A 17,514-nucleotide genomic window follows, 5' to 3' on the forward strand; every position below is an offset into this window, starting at 1 on the left:
ATAACAGACTATCTCCGGCTGACCACATCAGTGAGAAGGTACGGAACGTGTATACACTGCTTGCAAATATGAGAATAGCATTCACATACATAAATGAAGACATGCTAAGAAGGATAATAACATCATTCATGAGACCAACCCTGGAGTATGCATCAGTAGTCTGGAATTCTCATCTCCAAAAACACAGAGATAAGATTGAAAAAGGTCAAAGGGCTGCTACAAGATGGGTACCAAGCTTTAGGGATCTAAGTTATGAAGAAAGACTAGAAAAACTGAATCTACCTACACTACATGAGAGAAGGAAAAGAGGAGACATGATTATTCAATAAAAATGCATGTTAGGGAAGGAGAAAATAGACATAAATTATTACATAACCTATAGGGATGTATCAGCAAGAGGACACTGCAAAAAACTGCATAAAAAGAGAGGCGATAAAGACGTAAGAAAATTTAGTTTCCTAAATAGGGCAATTGGTCAGTGGAATGCACTATCAAATGAAATAGTGTGTGCCAAGACAATTCATAAATTTAAGGATATGTACGATAAAAATGGCTTAAGACATGGGACAGTATGAGCTTGACTCATTACTGTAAAGATACAATTAGGTAAGAACAATTATGTAAGAACACAAACACACACACACACAAACCAAAGCAGAGCTGATGGTAAGAGAGGGCTAACCTGGTCCGTTTAACGTAAGGTGGATAGTATTGAGGATGGAGGGGACCTTGATGAAGGTGAAGCCCACCCACTTCAGCTCCTGGTAGGGCTGATACTCTGGGCAACTCAGACCCAGAAAACTACTCTGCAATAATTCCAGGAACAATTCTTCAGTGCTCAGACCCTGAAAGTGACAAAAAAAGTATTATTACAATACTATCAGACTGGTGCTTGCAGAATACTGTCAGGTACAGCACAATAACAAATAATCAAGATCATCATCAGTGAAATTCAATTTTTCCTCCACTTACTATGAAGTGGGAAAGATTCTGAAACAAGAGAGAAAAGTACAAAACCTGGAAAATCTATCAACATAGTCTATCAGTTTATCTATCCATATATCTATTGCCAGACACCTTAATCCCATAAAAGGTGGACACAGATTAATCACATCCATGTCACTGTTCTCTGCCATCATGCTGCCTTCACTCCAACTTACACCCCCTCTCATATAGGCCTACAGTACCTCTCCACTCCATCTCTCCATCTCATCCTCAGTCTCCCCCTCCTTTCCCCCCTCCACCTCACTCACACTCTCAGAGTTAACCTCTCATTCTTCAACCTCTCCATGTGACCATCCTCTTAACGGTGCTCAGTGAAACTGGACACACATCAATGTGCTTCACACTGAAGGCAACTACCTTAACCCCTTCTTTACCGACCCCTCCCCCCAGTGTAAACATTACGTTTACCCCCCATACTGACCTGGGGCCGGATGCACTAACGCAGTTACGGTCCCGTAACTCGCTACGGGCGGGGGAAAAGGGAGCGGCGTCGGATGTTGGCATGCACTAAACACTTTCGGAGACCTTACGGGAGCCGGAGTTACGATCGCCGCTAAGGTTGGGCCCGACCAACCTTAACGTCTCCCGTATCTTTCAGACACCCGAAAATAAATTGAATTAAGCATTCTCTCATGTAAACGAATTATTTCACTAAACTGGGTAGTTAATAGAGGTGCTGTACAACAATATACAGTGCGATGAATTGCACATTAGTGTAAATTGGTGGTTTCAGTATGTGTTCATTAGTGTTCTACTGTATTATATGCTCATCAGTGTTGTGTAGTACTATAAATTAGTGTTTTACAGTATTAACGTATGCTTTAGGTTGGTAGAAAATTATAGTGTGGTTTAATGTAGTCTATAGTAGTGTACAGCAATATTAGTGTGAAATAGTGTAAGGTGTAGTGATGTAGAGTAGTATAATATGTTCTGTTGTGCAGTAGTGTACACCGTCAGGACAAGAACCTCTAGGAGAATAGCCTAATAGGTCAAGCCCCTAAAAAAAAAAAAAAATCCCTTTTCTAATATAGTTTCAAGATAGGTTAGGTTAATTTAAAATCAAGGTTAGGTTATTTTTGATTAGGTTAATTTTTGTTAGGTTAGGTTTGTTTATATGTGGACTGGATTATTGTAAGCTTAGCTTAGTTTAATTTGGGCTCATGTAAGGTTAGGTTAGCACTGGGTTAGGTTAGGTTAATTTAAGAATTACGGGGACCTTACGGGGACGTGTTAGTGCATCCGCCTCCTGATAGCTCCCCCTCCCGTAGTGTGAGGGGTAGTGTATATTTTTTGCCATGTCGAAACCATTCACTCTTTTTTTATTTGTTTGTATACTGATGATCACATAAACCCAGCATGATGTTGGTAATAAAAAAATATTATAAAATAAATCATTACGGTATATAAGTTTACATATCTTATGCTGAAGTACTGTTACCCAGGTAACTACTGTACAAACTGGCTTGAAAAAAATGTCCTGCACAGATTGATGGCTTATTTATTTACCTTGTAAGCTGAGCATGAAGTATGTGGACACACGTGATGGTGATGGCGACCTTGACCTACTTGTTGCCGAGAATGCAGCGTCACTAAGCTCCCTACTAATTTCCTCCTCCTCCTCACTCACATCAACTTCGCTATCATTTTCAGGATCACAGTCATCTACTGACACATCTGACACTGCTGCATCATCATCTGATACATCTAAATAAGTATCCTCGTGAGGAATAAACTCGTCACTATCGGAATCTGCCAGAGACGCCATGAGAGAAAAATATCCTGTACACCCTCTCTCGTGGTCAAGTGCGTGGTAACTGACTCTCTCAGGCAGGCCAAGGGGTGTAAACTTTGCCGTATGTCAGCAGAAAATATAGTACGATATCTGTAGTAGAAATTATAAATAAAATAATGATTGGTCTAAAAGAGGTTACATCACAGATGAGTGAGCAAGCCATTGGTGCCACCGTAACTCAGTCATGACGTATCTTATGATGTCAGAATTCGTCAGAACTTCGTCACAGTCTTTGTTGTCAAAACACAGAGCTGTTGCTAACCCGAGGTCCTCAGAAACAGCCTTACCGGGCTCCCCTGAGGCCCATAAGCTGCCATTCATTAGAGGGTGTACCAGCGTACAACGGTAGCAGTTCCGGTGTCTCACGGGTGTTTACTGGCGATGTACGGGGGTACATCAAAACACATTTTCGGTAAAGAAGGGGTTAAAATGGTGATGGGGCTCGAAGCATGGTCATCGACAACCTTTCTTTTGGTGGCCTAGTTGTGGCAACTGGATTAATCTTCATCAATCTTGTGAACCAAGTGCTCCCCCTTCATCACCAGGTAATGGAGCCAGCTAATGTTGATGATGTTCCCTGCCCTAGTCGTCTTAGGACACGGATGTAGCCCCCCCCCACATGTCTGCTGTAAGTGGCCTCCTATACTGGGCAGCTAAAGAGACAAGTTGCCTAGTGTTTTAGCAATGCTTCACACTGCACCCTGTGGCAAGCAACATACTGTACATCTTTGGTTGCCTGGCCCAGCAATACAGGTGGCCTGGTGAAACCCAACCAAGTCAACCAGCTGGTCATTTTTTACTACAGTGCTCGTCAGAAGTATCGAGCGCCCTGCATTGCTCCTACGAAACAAACCTTTCAACAATCAAAAAACATATAAATAATGCATTTTATTTACCTTTAGTGCTTCGTAGGGTATCCTTTACTTCAGGTAAACATCCTGATTCACTCTTATGTTCTTCGGAAGCACAACAAGCTTCCCCAAACCTTGACCAGAAAAACAAGCCCATACCATGAGTGAATCAGGATGTTTAACTGTGCTCTCTACATACCGTAGGTCAAGTGGGTCACTACCTCTGCATCGGTACACACGTGCTCCTCTGTTACAGGTGACACTAAACGTTGCCTCATCAGAACACAACACTGACAACCATTGCTCCTCACCCCAGTTAGGATATTTATTAGCAAAGGCAAGCCTACGAAGTCACTGGTTTTTTGTGAGAAGAGGATTCTTCACAGGCCTGTGACTTGTGTAACCAAGTTCATGGACCCTACGAGACACTGTTCTCACAGACACCTCACCAAACACTTCCGGGTTCCTCTCCTTTATTTTCCTTGCACTCACATGAGGATTAAACTCCACTGCATGTTTTAAAACATTAACAGACCTTGGGGAAGTTTTAATAGCCTACCAGGCCTCGGTTTCTTTGTGGGAACTTCACCACTGTTTTCCACTCGAAACCACGTGCACCACCGACGCACTGTCGATCGAGCCACACCAACCAATTCACTAATTTCCTTTGTCTGGTGGCCTGCCTCCTTTAGAGCAATGATCTGGGATATGATTTCACTCGATAGTTCACGGGTAGGTGCCATAACAAAGTGGTGAAAGCCAAAACACTGCGGGACACTCGGTAAAAAATGGCGCCAAAAGAGAGGGAGACGCAGCAGAGTTCCTCTCTCTCAGGCAGCCCGTGGGCAACTGAGGCGGGAACCAACCAGCACCAACCAGCGCGTCGGAAGGCCTCAGGGTACTGTGACGTCATGCTAGCGCTGCAAACTTGTGGCTCAATTTTTACCCCCAGAACTGGGTGATTTTTTTTGGCCATAAGTATTGCGTGCCCGGCGGTAGGCGTTCGATAATTTTGACGAGCACTGTAAATGTTTATATATATATATGTGTATATATATATATATATATATATATATATGTATATACAGTATGTGTATATATATATATATATATATATATATATACAGTATATGTAGAGAGTGAGAGCAGTGCGAGTATAAGTGGTTGGGGAATGGCTGGGAGAAGAAGAGATGAGAGGAGGGAGGAAGAGATCAGTAGGGCTGAAGTAGTGGAAGCGATGAAGATTAAGTTGGGAAAGGCCCCAGAAATTGATGGAGTGTGTGGTGAAATGCTGCGGTATGGGGGTGAGATTGTTGTGGAGTGGATATGGAAGTTGTGTAGATTGGCCTGGGAAGAGGGAAGGGTTCCAGAGGACTGGAAATCAGGTATAATTGTTCCTTTACTGTATACAAAGGAAAAGGGGAGAGAGAAGTATGTGGTAACCACAGGGGTATTTGCCTTCTTAGTGTGACTGATAAAATATATGGTAGAATACTCACTGATAGGGTTAGGCATATGACAGAGGAGCTACTTGGAGAAGAACAAGGGGGATTTACGAAGGGAAAAGGGCGCGTAGCTCAGATATTTGTTCTAAGACGTTTAGTGGAGAAGTATCGAGAGAAGGGAAGGAAAGTGTATGCTGCTTTCATGGACTTGAAGAAAGCTTATGACAGAATAGATAGGCAAGGTATGTGGAAGGTATTAAGAATATATGGAGTGGAGGGGAAATTGCTGAGTGCTGTGAAGAGTATGTACGAGGGAGCTAGGGCTACGGTGTGAGTGGATGGTGAGCTGAGTGAGTTCTTTGATCTCAATGTGGGACTGAAACAGGGTTGTGTGATGTCTCCATGGCTGTTTAATATATACATGGATGGGGTTGTAAAGGAGGCGCAAGGTAGGGCAGTGGATGTGGGGGTGGCCCTAATGAATGAGGGTGAGATTTGGAAGCTTCCGGTGTTGCTGTTTGCTGATGATACAGTATTGTTGAGTGAAGATGAATGGGAGTTGCAAGGTTTGGTGACTGAATTTGGGACAGTGTGTTGGAGGAGGAATCTGAAAGTTAATGTAAACAAAAGTAAAGTTATGGTGTTTGAGAGGAATGAAGTCACAGAGTGTGCAGTGAGGTTGGATGGTGAGGATATGGAGAATGTGAGTGCATTCAAATACTTGTGTAGTGTGATGAGTAAGGATGGAACTTTGGGGGATGAAGTGCGTGAAAGGGTACGGTAGGGAAGGAAAGTTGTTGGTACACTCAAAGCAGTGATGAGAAATAGGGAGGTGAGTACGGAAGTTAAGAAGTCACTGCATGATAGTATTGTGATCCCTACCCTGACGTATAGAAGTGAGACGTGGACCTTGCAAGAGGGGAACAAGTCAAGAGTGAGAGCAGTAGAAATGAGTTACTTGAGAGGAGCATGTGGAGTGACGTGGAGGGACAGGTTGACGAATGAAGAAGTGAAGGAACGTCGTGGGATGGATGTGGATGTGGTTGAGAAGATTAGGAGAAATACACTGAGGTGGTTTGGACATGTGAAGAGAATGGAGAATGAAAGACTGACTAAGAGGGTGTATGTAGGTGAGGTGGAGGGAGGGAGAGGGAGGGGTAGACCGAGGATGAGGTGGAGGGATGGAGTTGAGAGGTATATGAGGGAGGGTGGGGTGAGTTGGGGGGAGGGTAGTCAAATGGTGGGTGACAGAGTGACTTGGAGGTGTTTTGTCTGTGGCTACCCTTTGCAGCATTAGGGCGTCGGGCTATAGATAGATAGATAGAAATATATATATATATATAAATACAGTAAAAGTCCATTAATCCAAACACAGATAATCCAAAACTCCCAATACAGTATTTTGAATTTCTGAAGAAGGCTGACAAAAACTCCCAAAAGTAAAAACAATCAAAATTAAAACATTCCACTGGGTGCCAAATGTGCCAAAGTGCCAGGCAGTGTTGTCATGGAGGATTCATGGAAGGAAGCTTCTGTATACTTTGATAAACTGGTGCACTTCATTGAACAAAATAATCATTACAATGGGGATGAGGTGACCATATTCCATATCTTGTGAAATGAGTTCTACAAGAAACGTGCACAGACTGTCAGGCAGGCTAATAGCTGTGAGTAGCTGAAGTGCATGAGCAACCATTCAGGTACATCCACTGATGACTACCCAAGACCACCTACCCACACTCCAAAGAAGGCACCTCAAGGATCTCTAGAAGAAACAGGTAGTCCTAAGCTGATGCTTGAGGACGATGAGTGAAAGTGACAAACAAAGTGAAATACAGTATACTGTACCGTATGTTTAAGGAATTTTCCACAGTAATACATATTAAGTTTTTGTGCTTTTACAATACGTGCATATTATTAATAATCCTGGACTTACTCTCTCTACTTGGAATTACCTGCCTGCAACTGCTGTTTTCAACACTATACATTACAGGTGCGTTAACAAACCCATAACATCTCTTAATTTACCAATTACAGTTCGTGTCTTCAGTAAACATTATTAAGTACAAAATCTGTGTATTACATAATGTTAATATGTGTCATATTGTATTATGAGTGAATGGAAAGTAATCCATTAGGTAAAATTTCAGTTTAAACATGAAATTGTCTCTGGGGTCCCACCTCAAAATAAGAAAAATCTGATAATCCAAATGATTCTCGGTCCACTGCCATTCAGATTAATGGACTTTTACTGTATATGTATACATATAGATAGATAGATAGACATATGTTTGGGTGGCAAAAATAAGGCCAGAATACATGTTTTCATAGTTGCACAGGGGAGCTGGCGGAGAGGGGGGTGGAATAAAATCGTGAGCCAGAAAACTCACCGAAACTTACCGTGCGCAAAAGGGTTCATTTGAATTAGGAATAGGGTTGAAGCCAAAATTTATCCTTGTGGCACAGCAGCATTAATCAAGTGGAAATGGGAATATATATCAACTACTTAAACTGTTATCTTTCTGTTACTCAGATATGTGGAAATCAGAGGAACAAAAGATGTTAGGCCATAGCAAGGGAGTCTCGATAGCAAGGAACGGTGCCACACTCCGTCAAAAGCTTTAGAAATATCAAGGGCTACTGGAAAAGTTTCTTCTCATTGGTCAACTGACTGATGGATCGCATGAGTCAGGAAATTATGTATATCAATAGCGGATCTTTTGTGGTGAATACCATACTGTCTATCAATAATCAAGCTGCTGGATTCAAGATGTTTACCTATGTGCTTATCAACTACAATTTCAAACACTTTACCGTGAACCGGGGTGACTTCGTACGATTTTGAAGGTTATTTCATCCTGACACAATTTATTTTGGCCAAAATACTGATGTTAAGTATTACATACGTACGTGAGCCAATAACCTGTAAGTATCTAACAGCCAGATAATCTCAGTATCTCCATCTAGACGTAGTAAAATATTTTATAGGTGTCCGAGGTCACCCCGGACTGGGGAGACTTCGGACTGCCTTGGGGTGACCCCGGACACTCATTAGAAATGCACTGAAATGGGCCCCTAGTAGCTCAGCTGAATGTTTGGACAGTTCTGGGGGGTCTTCGGACACTGCGCGACTTTTAAAAAAATTGCTGAAAAAAATACAAAAAATACAGAAAAATTACAAGTAAATAGTAGTGATATATAGCAAAAATAGATGAAAAAATAAATTTTCCATTGACTTACAACCCCAGTTTAGTTGATTATACATATACATTATAGGGAGTACATTCTCACGCTATGCGCAGGTTAAAGGCACGATTGTGACTGACTGACCGGACGGTTTAAAGCGTGCCAGCTATTTAAATGCCTAATTAAAGGGAACTTGGAATGGAGGAACAGAAGATAGGGAAGGAAAGAGCTAAAGAGTGAAGGAGCTTGGGAAGGAGAAACAGGAGTTAGGAATGGAAGGGGTGAGTAGATGAGGAACAAGAGGAGGGAGTGGAGACGAACTATAAGGATATCATACCGGTACCGTACCATATGGTAACTTAAATAATATGTGTTCTCACATCATATTTCTTAGCAGCAAAAACAAAGATAAGCATGCAGACTGTGTACATTGTACAAAATATGTTTTATTACATATAAAAAAAGCAAATTAGATATGCTGTCTGACCTCAACCCTTTAAATATCCATTGTCCGAAGTTACCCCTTTAAATCCCAAAAATGCGTACACATTCACTCATGTCACGTTTACATACATTTAAAATGCAGATTTTAGCCCTTTCTCTGTTCCAATCTTCAAGTTAGACGTTAAAGTAAACCTCTAAATGTGTATAAGCGTGCGGTTTGTTATGATTCGTTCACACCAGACCAAGTTTTCCCGTATTCATTTTTTCACCAAAAAATAGCATTGTCTTTATTACAATATATTCACCAGTGGAACATAATATTTTAAAAAGATAATTATACATAACATTTTACAAAACCTATGCAACATTATCCCGTTTAAATATATACGATATCTTTCTTCGTTTAGCAGCTGCGTAGCATTTAATCTTTTTATGCAAATTTCGTCCGAAACCACCCCGTGTCCGAATTCACCCCGGTTCACGGTACCAAGAGAAGACATGATAGCTCTTGGTCTGTAATCAAGGAGTTAGAGGAATTTCCTTTCTTCGTAATTGGGTGGATACTGGCTTCTTTCCAAGAATCAGGGAATGAAGAGGTACGTATGCATAGTCTGAATAATTTAGCTGCAGCAGGAGCAAGTTCAGGGAACAGTTTTTCAAAACAATTGCAGGAATTCCATCTGGACTTGGAGCTTTGTTAGCTGGTAAGTTGTCTAGGATGGATTTTACATATCCAAATAACATCATCCAATCAGATGTGAGAGGTGTAAGGCTGAGAGGAAAACCATGAATAGTGTGAAGAGAGTGTTGGATGCGAGAGGGATGTCTGTTGAGCATGGAAGAGTGGCTGCGCGTGATACAAATGATTGGAGAGAAATTGTGGAAGAATAAATGACGACGCGCCTGAGGGGATATTCTCCCACATTTGGTATGATCAGCTGATCAGGTCAGGTGCGGGTACGGGGATGGACACCAATTGAACTGCGCAGTTGACCCTTGTGTGGAGTGGTACGGTGAGAATCTGTCCCTCCTCCCCTTTGGGCTAAGATGCAAATGAGTGTGTTTGTGTGGATGAGTAAATTGGGAGTGTGTCGTCCTGTCTCGGCTATCCCTTTCTTTGGGGGTAGCAACCTGGGTATATAGAGATATAGAGAAATAACATCATCCGCAAGTAGCAAGATGATCCATAAAACAAATCAACAGACTGAAAGGGTTAATGAACAGTAATAAAAGAAACAGTGAGCATACCTGGAGCTGCTGAAGAAGAAGTAGTTGTTGTGCAAAAGTTGAGGCATGGCAGGTGGTGTGAGAGAGGACCTCCAACATGACCAGGCTATGCATGGCGTGGCAAAGAGGCACCTTCATGCTATCAAATTTGTGCTTTTTCCCCACACTGTCTAAAGGTTGGTGATCACGCAGTTGGCTGTACACAACACCATTCATATTAATGAAAAAGAGTGTAATCATTAAAGCTCAGTTACAGCAGAATACATGTGTTGCATACATTACAAGACCAGTATTTCATACATGTTTCCTTATGCAAATTATGTAATCTTGACATATTCTTTACAACTATATATCCATGCATTAATTCAGCAGATACTTCTGTCATAAAGTAAGCAACTGCAACTTACCAGACAGTCTTAATAAGATTATCTTTGTTCTCAACAATACCACCAGCACCTGCTAGCAATGTCTCAACTTCTACCATTTTCTTAACACAGCTGCCCCAGGTACCTGAACAAAAGTATTGCATATTTTAGTTTTACTTCTGAATCATCATCATCATCATCACATCCTAATTTTCTGAATGATATATGGGTGGGTACGATCAAGAGAAAAAAAAAAAAAGAATGCAGAGGAATATGCTAACAATGTCCAGTTTAATGGAACATATATCTGTTTACTTGTCATTTATGTCTTCAAAACTCTCAGCTGTGTGACATCTGTTTACTTGTCATTTATGTCTTCAAAACTCTCAGCTGTCTGACATCTGTTTACTTGTCATTTATGTCTTCAAAACTCTCAGCTGTCTGACATCTGTTTACTTGTCTTTATGTCTTCAAAACTCTCAGCTGTGTGACATCTGTTTGCTTGTCATTTATGTCTTCAAAACTCTCAGCTGTCTGACATCTGTTTACTTGTCATTTATGTCTTCAAAACTCTCAGCTGTCTGACATCTGTTTACTTGTCATTTATGTCTTCAAAACTCTCAGCTGTCTGACAAAATACAGTCTATCAATCACAAACAGCTTCAGTCTCTCTTTGTCATAACAAGCAAAACATCCAACTGGCTATCAAACTACAGAGTAACATGGCTGGAACAGTTCAGCATACAACAGTTACCTTCACCAGAGATATTCAGCAATGATATATCTTTTTCAAGGCTGTAAGAAAGGAATAAAAACTTTAAAATGTATCAACCTGAATTGCATTTATGTCAAATTTGCACTCAAGAAGCAGTGATCATTGCATATGCACTTTGTAATGATACAGGTTAGGAAGAGAAAGCAAGGTTTTGGGACCAACTGCTGCATATAAGGTGACAGGACAGATGCCTAAGAGTTGTTGCATGTTTGTAATGAGAGACCTGAATTGGAGAGCTGAAAGTATTACCATGAAGTGAAATCCAGTTACCAGCCTGGTAACCAGAGTCACCATTCATATGCAGGAAAAACACCCACAAACAGAGACAAAATCCATGCTGGGATTTTCATAATCTTGTAAATGTTATTACATATGACCAAATAATGGGGTGATGTGATGCCTACTATGGTGCCCATAAACTGTGTGGAGATGTAAATGAGGCATCCATCCAGGAACCAAATCTCCATCCCCTTTCCTGCACCTTGCTGTGATGAGGCACTGTCCAGTGTCCACTGCAAGAGAATATTAGTTCACTGAATGGGGCAACCCTGCAGAGGCAGTTTTGCTTGTGGCTGGTGGGTCTGCTCAGCCAGACAGACCAAGGTTACTCAATAACCACCACCACCACACCATTGCTTTGTTTTTCAAATTCTCCACCTGCAAAAAAAAAAAAAAAAAAAGAAAAAAAAAATTACTCAATTTACTACTATAATAATTGAGGCGCTTGGAGGGAAAACCAGGTAAGCACCACCCCGGCCAGAAACGGAGTTACATATACAGTAGGCTCGCACAGTGCGCGTCATCGCAGTGCGCGATTCGCCTTGTGCACGAGTGACCAAAAATCATAACCAAAAACCCTTCAATGCGCGAGTTTACTGCATAGAACGCGAGGCAGAGGCAAAGAGTGGCTCAAAAATGCCATTTTCTGCTCAACCATACTGCATGAAACAGCCAGAGCATTTACTTCTCAAAGTGCAATTACCCATAACTGTGATATCAAGTGCAAATATAAATGCCTTAGTAGAGGGAAATGATTATATTTGACGCAAGAACTAAGTACAGAAAATCAAAGAGCTGTTCTTTTCCCACACACCTACAGGGCACAGTGACACTATGAAATGGGCAGAAAACTCTATGGGGAGCCACATGAACAGAGTGATGACTCATCCTTACGATGGTGAGCAATGAAAAGTCAAAGACTGAGTGGAAAATTCCAGTTTTCCTCAAAGGAAGTCTGGACAGTGTTACAATCACCACACCAGACAGTGCTGCCAAAGCTGGCCAGCGAGTCCAAGGTCACTGCTAGTGGCACGCGCTTGGAAACAGCCAGCCAAAACACAGAAAACCAGTCATCTTTAAGTTATCCTTACTCATCGATGGGACCACCTGGAGACCTGGAGTTACTTTCATTTGAAAGGGTTGGTGAGTCTTATGTATCTTTAATTTTTTCTCTAGCTAATATAGTTTGGCAGATAACAGGGTTTGATGTAAGGGTATTTTTCCCAAAATCATGGAAATCCCGTTGGGAGGAGTGGGTAATGTCGGAAAACCCCTGGCGTGTAGGGGTTAAGGAAAGTTTTGACATACATAAAACAATCTTTACAGTCATGTAATATCTCCATTAGTAAACTTCCATTCTTACTTGGTTCTTCTCAGTGTCCAATTTCAAGCATACAGGTGAGGAAAGGTGAGCTGAGAATGTGGACAAGAATAGAAGCAGCCAAGCTGAGATTTGTTGAATGTTCAGGGGCTGTGCGCAGGTCCACCAGCTGTTGTATAGTCCATGCCATCACCTGTACAAAGTACAAAGCTCTCTTATATACACACTACCATTTCCTTTCCTTAGCACATTACAGGTGTTCATATATGATTATACAAAAAAAATTTCTGCTACATTTAGAATTTTTCATGTGAATGGCTTTAGCTACTGTTCATATGCAGTACTTAGCAATGATCCATCCCTGCACACATACTCTTTAGATAGGTGTATGTACGTGCTGTTGCCTAATAATATTCAGTGATATAAGCAGTGCGTGTGGATGGTGAACTAAGTGAATTTTTCTCTTTGAAAGTTGGCTTGAAACAGGGATGTGTCATGTCTCCATGGTTGTTCAATCTGTACATGGATGGGGTAATAAAAGAGGTATAAGTTAGGGTAGTGGATGTTGGAGTGGCCCTGGTGAGAGAGGATAGTGTTTGGAAGCTCCCTGTATTGTTGTTTGCAGATGATACTGTGTTGTTGAGTGAAGACGAAGGGGAGCTGCAAGGCTTGGTGGATGAGTTTGGGAGAGTGTGTAAGAAATGGAATCTAAAGGTGAATGTAGGGAAGAGTAAAGTGATGGTCTTTGAGAGAGGTGAAGTCAGTGAATGTACAGCGAGGTTGGATGGTGAGGAATTGGAAAATGTGAGTACGTTTAAGTACTTGGGTAGTGTGATGAGTAAGGATGGAGGTTTGGAGGGTGAAGTGCTTGAAAGGGTACAGCAGGGAAGAAAGGTTGCTGGTTCTTTGAAAGCAGTGATAAGAAACAGGGAAGTGAGCATGGAAGTGAAAAAGTTACTATATGACAGTATTGTGATACCAACTCTAACGTACGGAAGTGAAGCTTGGACGTTGTTGGAAGGACACAAGTCAAGAGTGAGAGCAGTGGAAATGAGTTATTTAAGAGGAGCCTGTAGAGTCACATGGAGAGACAGGCTGACGAATGAGGATATAAAGAAGCGTTGTGGTGTGGATGTGGATGTGATAGGAAGCGTTAAGAGGAACACACTGAGGTGGTTTGGCCATGTGGAGAGGATGGAGGGTGAAAGACTGACGAAGAGAGTGCATGTGAGTGAAGTGGAGGGGGGAAGAGGGAGGGGGAGGCCGAGGATGAGATGGAGGGATGGGGTGGAGAGGTATAGGAGAGAGGGGGGTGTGAGTTGGGAGCAGGGCAGTGAAATGGCGGGGGACAGGGCGACCTGGATGTGATTTGTTTGTGGCCACCCCAAACGGGATTGAGGCATCTGGCAATAGACAGATAGATAGATATAAGCCCCACATCTATTTACTAATCATGTATGGCTTAACTATTCTAGGCTCTATCATACAGGCCACCCACCATGCCACACAGTATCTTATCTTTCATTATGGCTACAAGTTCGTCATTTGCAACTTCAAACATAATTCATCCATCTATTTTTCTATCTATCTATCCATTGCCAGACACCTTAATCCCTTATATGGTGTGGCCACAAACAAATTGCCTCCACATCACCCTGTCCCCTGCCATTTCACTGCCCAGCTCCCTATTCACACACCCCTCTCTCATATACCTTTCCACTTCATCCCTCCATCTCTTCCTTGGCCTTCCCCTCCCTCTCTCCCCCTCCACCTCACTCTCATATACTCTCCTCATCAGTCTCTCACTCTCCATCCTCCAACTTTCGCTCTGTTGAGCACCACCTCTCCTTCTCTAAACCTCACCTTCTTTTCCTAACTGAGACTCAGCTGTCTGAGGCAACCGACAGCAAACCCTTTTCTGTATCCTCCTACTTCCTCTATACTCATTTCAAAGCCAAAGGTGGCTGTTGTGTATATATACGCAACAACTTATCTTGCTCTTGTGTTCCTGAACTTGATTCTTCTGAATTCTCTACACTCTGGCTTCAGCTTTCCTGTCATTCTCTGACTAAATATATCTGTGCTGTTTACTTATCTCCTAATTCTACTGACTATCAAAAATTCTTTGACTATCTTACTTCTACGATGGAACACATTCTATCCATCTTTCCTTTCTCTGAAATCTCCATTCTTGGAGATTTCAATGTTTACCACCACCTTTGGCTCTCCTCTCCTTTCACTGATCCACCTGGTGAACAAGCCTACACCTTTTCTATCCTTAACACGTTGACCGCTTATCGGGCCATCGATGTACCGAGCAGAAGTTTCCCCCTCAGCGTATTGGTACATCCTTGACCCGAATGTCCTTTTTCAAAAGCTTTTGAAAACGTGAGTATATAATCAACATTTATTTCCATTTGCATTTATTAAAGCTACAGATGTGCTGCAATGGTATTATTTAATACAAAAATACTTATACATAGGTAAGTTATTGATTAATAATCAGCTAAAAATTTATTTGTTTTTTGTTCATCATTTTTTATACAAAATCAGTTTTCACACAATACAGTTAGCTCAAATGCATTATAATCAATATCATAGAAAGGCAGGTATCAAATATAACACTTTTTTTAATGCATTTCTTGTATAAAAAGTAAAAAATCAACACTCCGTTTTAAAAAAATTTAGATATTATTTCATAAAATAAAACATAGTTCCAAGATGCACAAGAAGCCTGGTAACAATTTATAAACAAAGTAAATGAATTACATAATGTAACAGTAAGTAACTGTAAAGGAAAATACTGCTAAATTAAAAAAAAGTCTAAAAATTTAAATCTTATGATAAATGAAGGTTATATAAAACATACGAAAATAATTAACTATTACACTATATGACTCGTAATTTGCAAAACTGAATATCCAAATATCTAATTTTTGCCCTGTATTATATAAATGAAGCTGCATGCTTTTCATTGAAACATGAAATACAAAGGTGGGGTTGTCCATCACACCCAACACAGAAGGTTGATACTCTCCTTGGAGAGAGAGAGAGAGAGAGAGATGTGCAGCTTATTGAAATAATAAGACATATTTTATAGGTACTAACAGGTATATACATTAGAAAATACACATTTTTCTAAAGTAATGAAATGGTACATCAATGCACCAATTCGCAGAGCAACAAGATATCATCAGTAGGTCGCGTATTGGTACCCAGATGCACCGAGGCAACCTCGGTACATCGATGCACCAATACGCGAGGGGAGAAAAATATATTAGTGGTCGGCGATTCGGTATACATATGTACCACGACTTTTACTGCTCTAACCAGTGCACCACCCTCTAAGAGTGAATCATACCTCCTCTCCCTCCGAAAGTCCAACGGACACTGGCAGGAGAGTGAAGTGAAGTTCACGCTGGGAGGGCGAGAGTGCAGGGTTGCCAAACGCGGCAAACGTGTTAATGACCTAGAGCAGCTTGTACAGCACCCTACCCGTATCCCTGACCGCCTTGGAGAGAGCTCCAACATACTTGATCTCTTCCTTACAACTAATCCTTCTGCTTACACTGTTAATCTTTTCTCTCCGTTGGGCTCCTCCGATCATAACCTTATCACCTTAACGCGTCCTATAGCTCCGGTACGGCCTGCGTACCCTCCAAAAAAACGTCATCTCTGGCACTTTGGAGCTGCGGATTGGGAGGCCCTCAGGCAGTTTTTCTTTGATTTTCCCTGGAATGATTATTGCTTTCATGGCCAGGAGCCATCTGGGTGTGCCTTGCGCATTACAGAGGTTATTCTCTCGGGCATGGAAGCATACATTCCTTTCTCATATCCTTTGACTAACGCAAGAAAGCCTTGGTTTAATCACGCTTGTTCTCATGCTGTCCACAACAAGGAGAGGGCCTATAAAAGGTACCGGAGCCAACCCACCCCTGAATCACATCTTTTATACATTTCTGCCCGGAATCGTGCTAAGTCTGTTCTTCGCTCTGCTAAAAATAATTTCACCCGTACTAAATGCTCTCAACTCTCCAACTCGAACTCTCCCCGCTCCTTCTGGCACCTTGCCAAAAACCTTTCTAACAACTTTACCTCATCATCCTTCCCTCCTCTTTTCTACTCTGATGGTTCTGTAGCTATTTCTTCTACTGATAAAGCAGATCTCTTCGCTCAGACTTTCTCCTCCAATTCCACCTTAAACGATTCCGGTGCTGTTCCTCTATCACTTCCCCCCTCAGACTTCCTCATGGCTAACATTAAAATTTCTTCAGCTGAAGTATTTTCTGCCACTGCTGGCCTCAGTACTAATAAGGCATATGGGCCTGATGGAATCCCTCCTGTTGTTCTCAAGAACTGTGCTTCTGTGCTTACACCCTGCCTAGGCAAATTCTTTCACCTTTGTGTGTCAACTTGTACCTTTCCTTCTTGCTGGAAGTTTGCTCTCATTCAGCCAGTCCCAAAAAAGGGTGACCATTCCCAACCCTCTAACTATCATCCAATTGCTTTAACATCCTGTATCTCAAAAGTTTTTGAGTCTATTCTTAATAGAAAAATTTTAAAGCATCTTTCCTATCACAACCTTCTTTCTGATCGTCAGTATGGGTTCCGGCAGGGATGCTCCACAGGCGACCTTCTCACCTACCTTTCAGACTCCTGGTCATCCTCCTTTCGAGACTTTGGCGAAAGCTTTGCCATTACACTTGACATCTCAAAGGCTTTCGATCGAGTCTGGCATAAATCTTTAATTTCCAAACTGCCCTCTTATGGTTTCTATCCATCTTTCTGTGCCTTCATCTCTAGCTTCCTTTCTGGTCGTTCTAT

General features: G+C 41.7%; 1 pseudogene; it reads right to left on the bottom strand.

Annotated features, from left to right (window-relative positions):
• LOC145390034 (mediator of RNA polymerase II transcription subunit 24-like) overlaps window positions 1-17,514 on the bottom strand; it is a 54,797-nt pseudogene that overhangs the window by 25,978 nt on the left and 11,305 nt on the right.

The sequence above is a fragment of the Coenobita brevimanus genome, unplaced genomic scaffold (genome assembly GCF_032717465.1).
Source record: "Coenobita brevimanus isolate Jiangsu-jjx unplaced genomic scaffold, ASM3271746v2 jjx.HiC_scaffold_2752, whole genome shotgun sequence".
NCBI classification, from domain to species: Eukaryota; Metazoa; Arthropoda; class Malacostraca; order Decapoda; family Coenobitidae; genus Coenobita; species Coenobita brevimanus.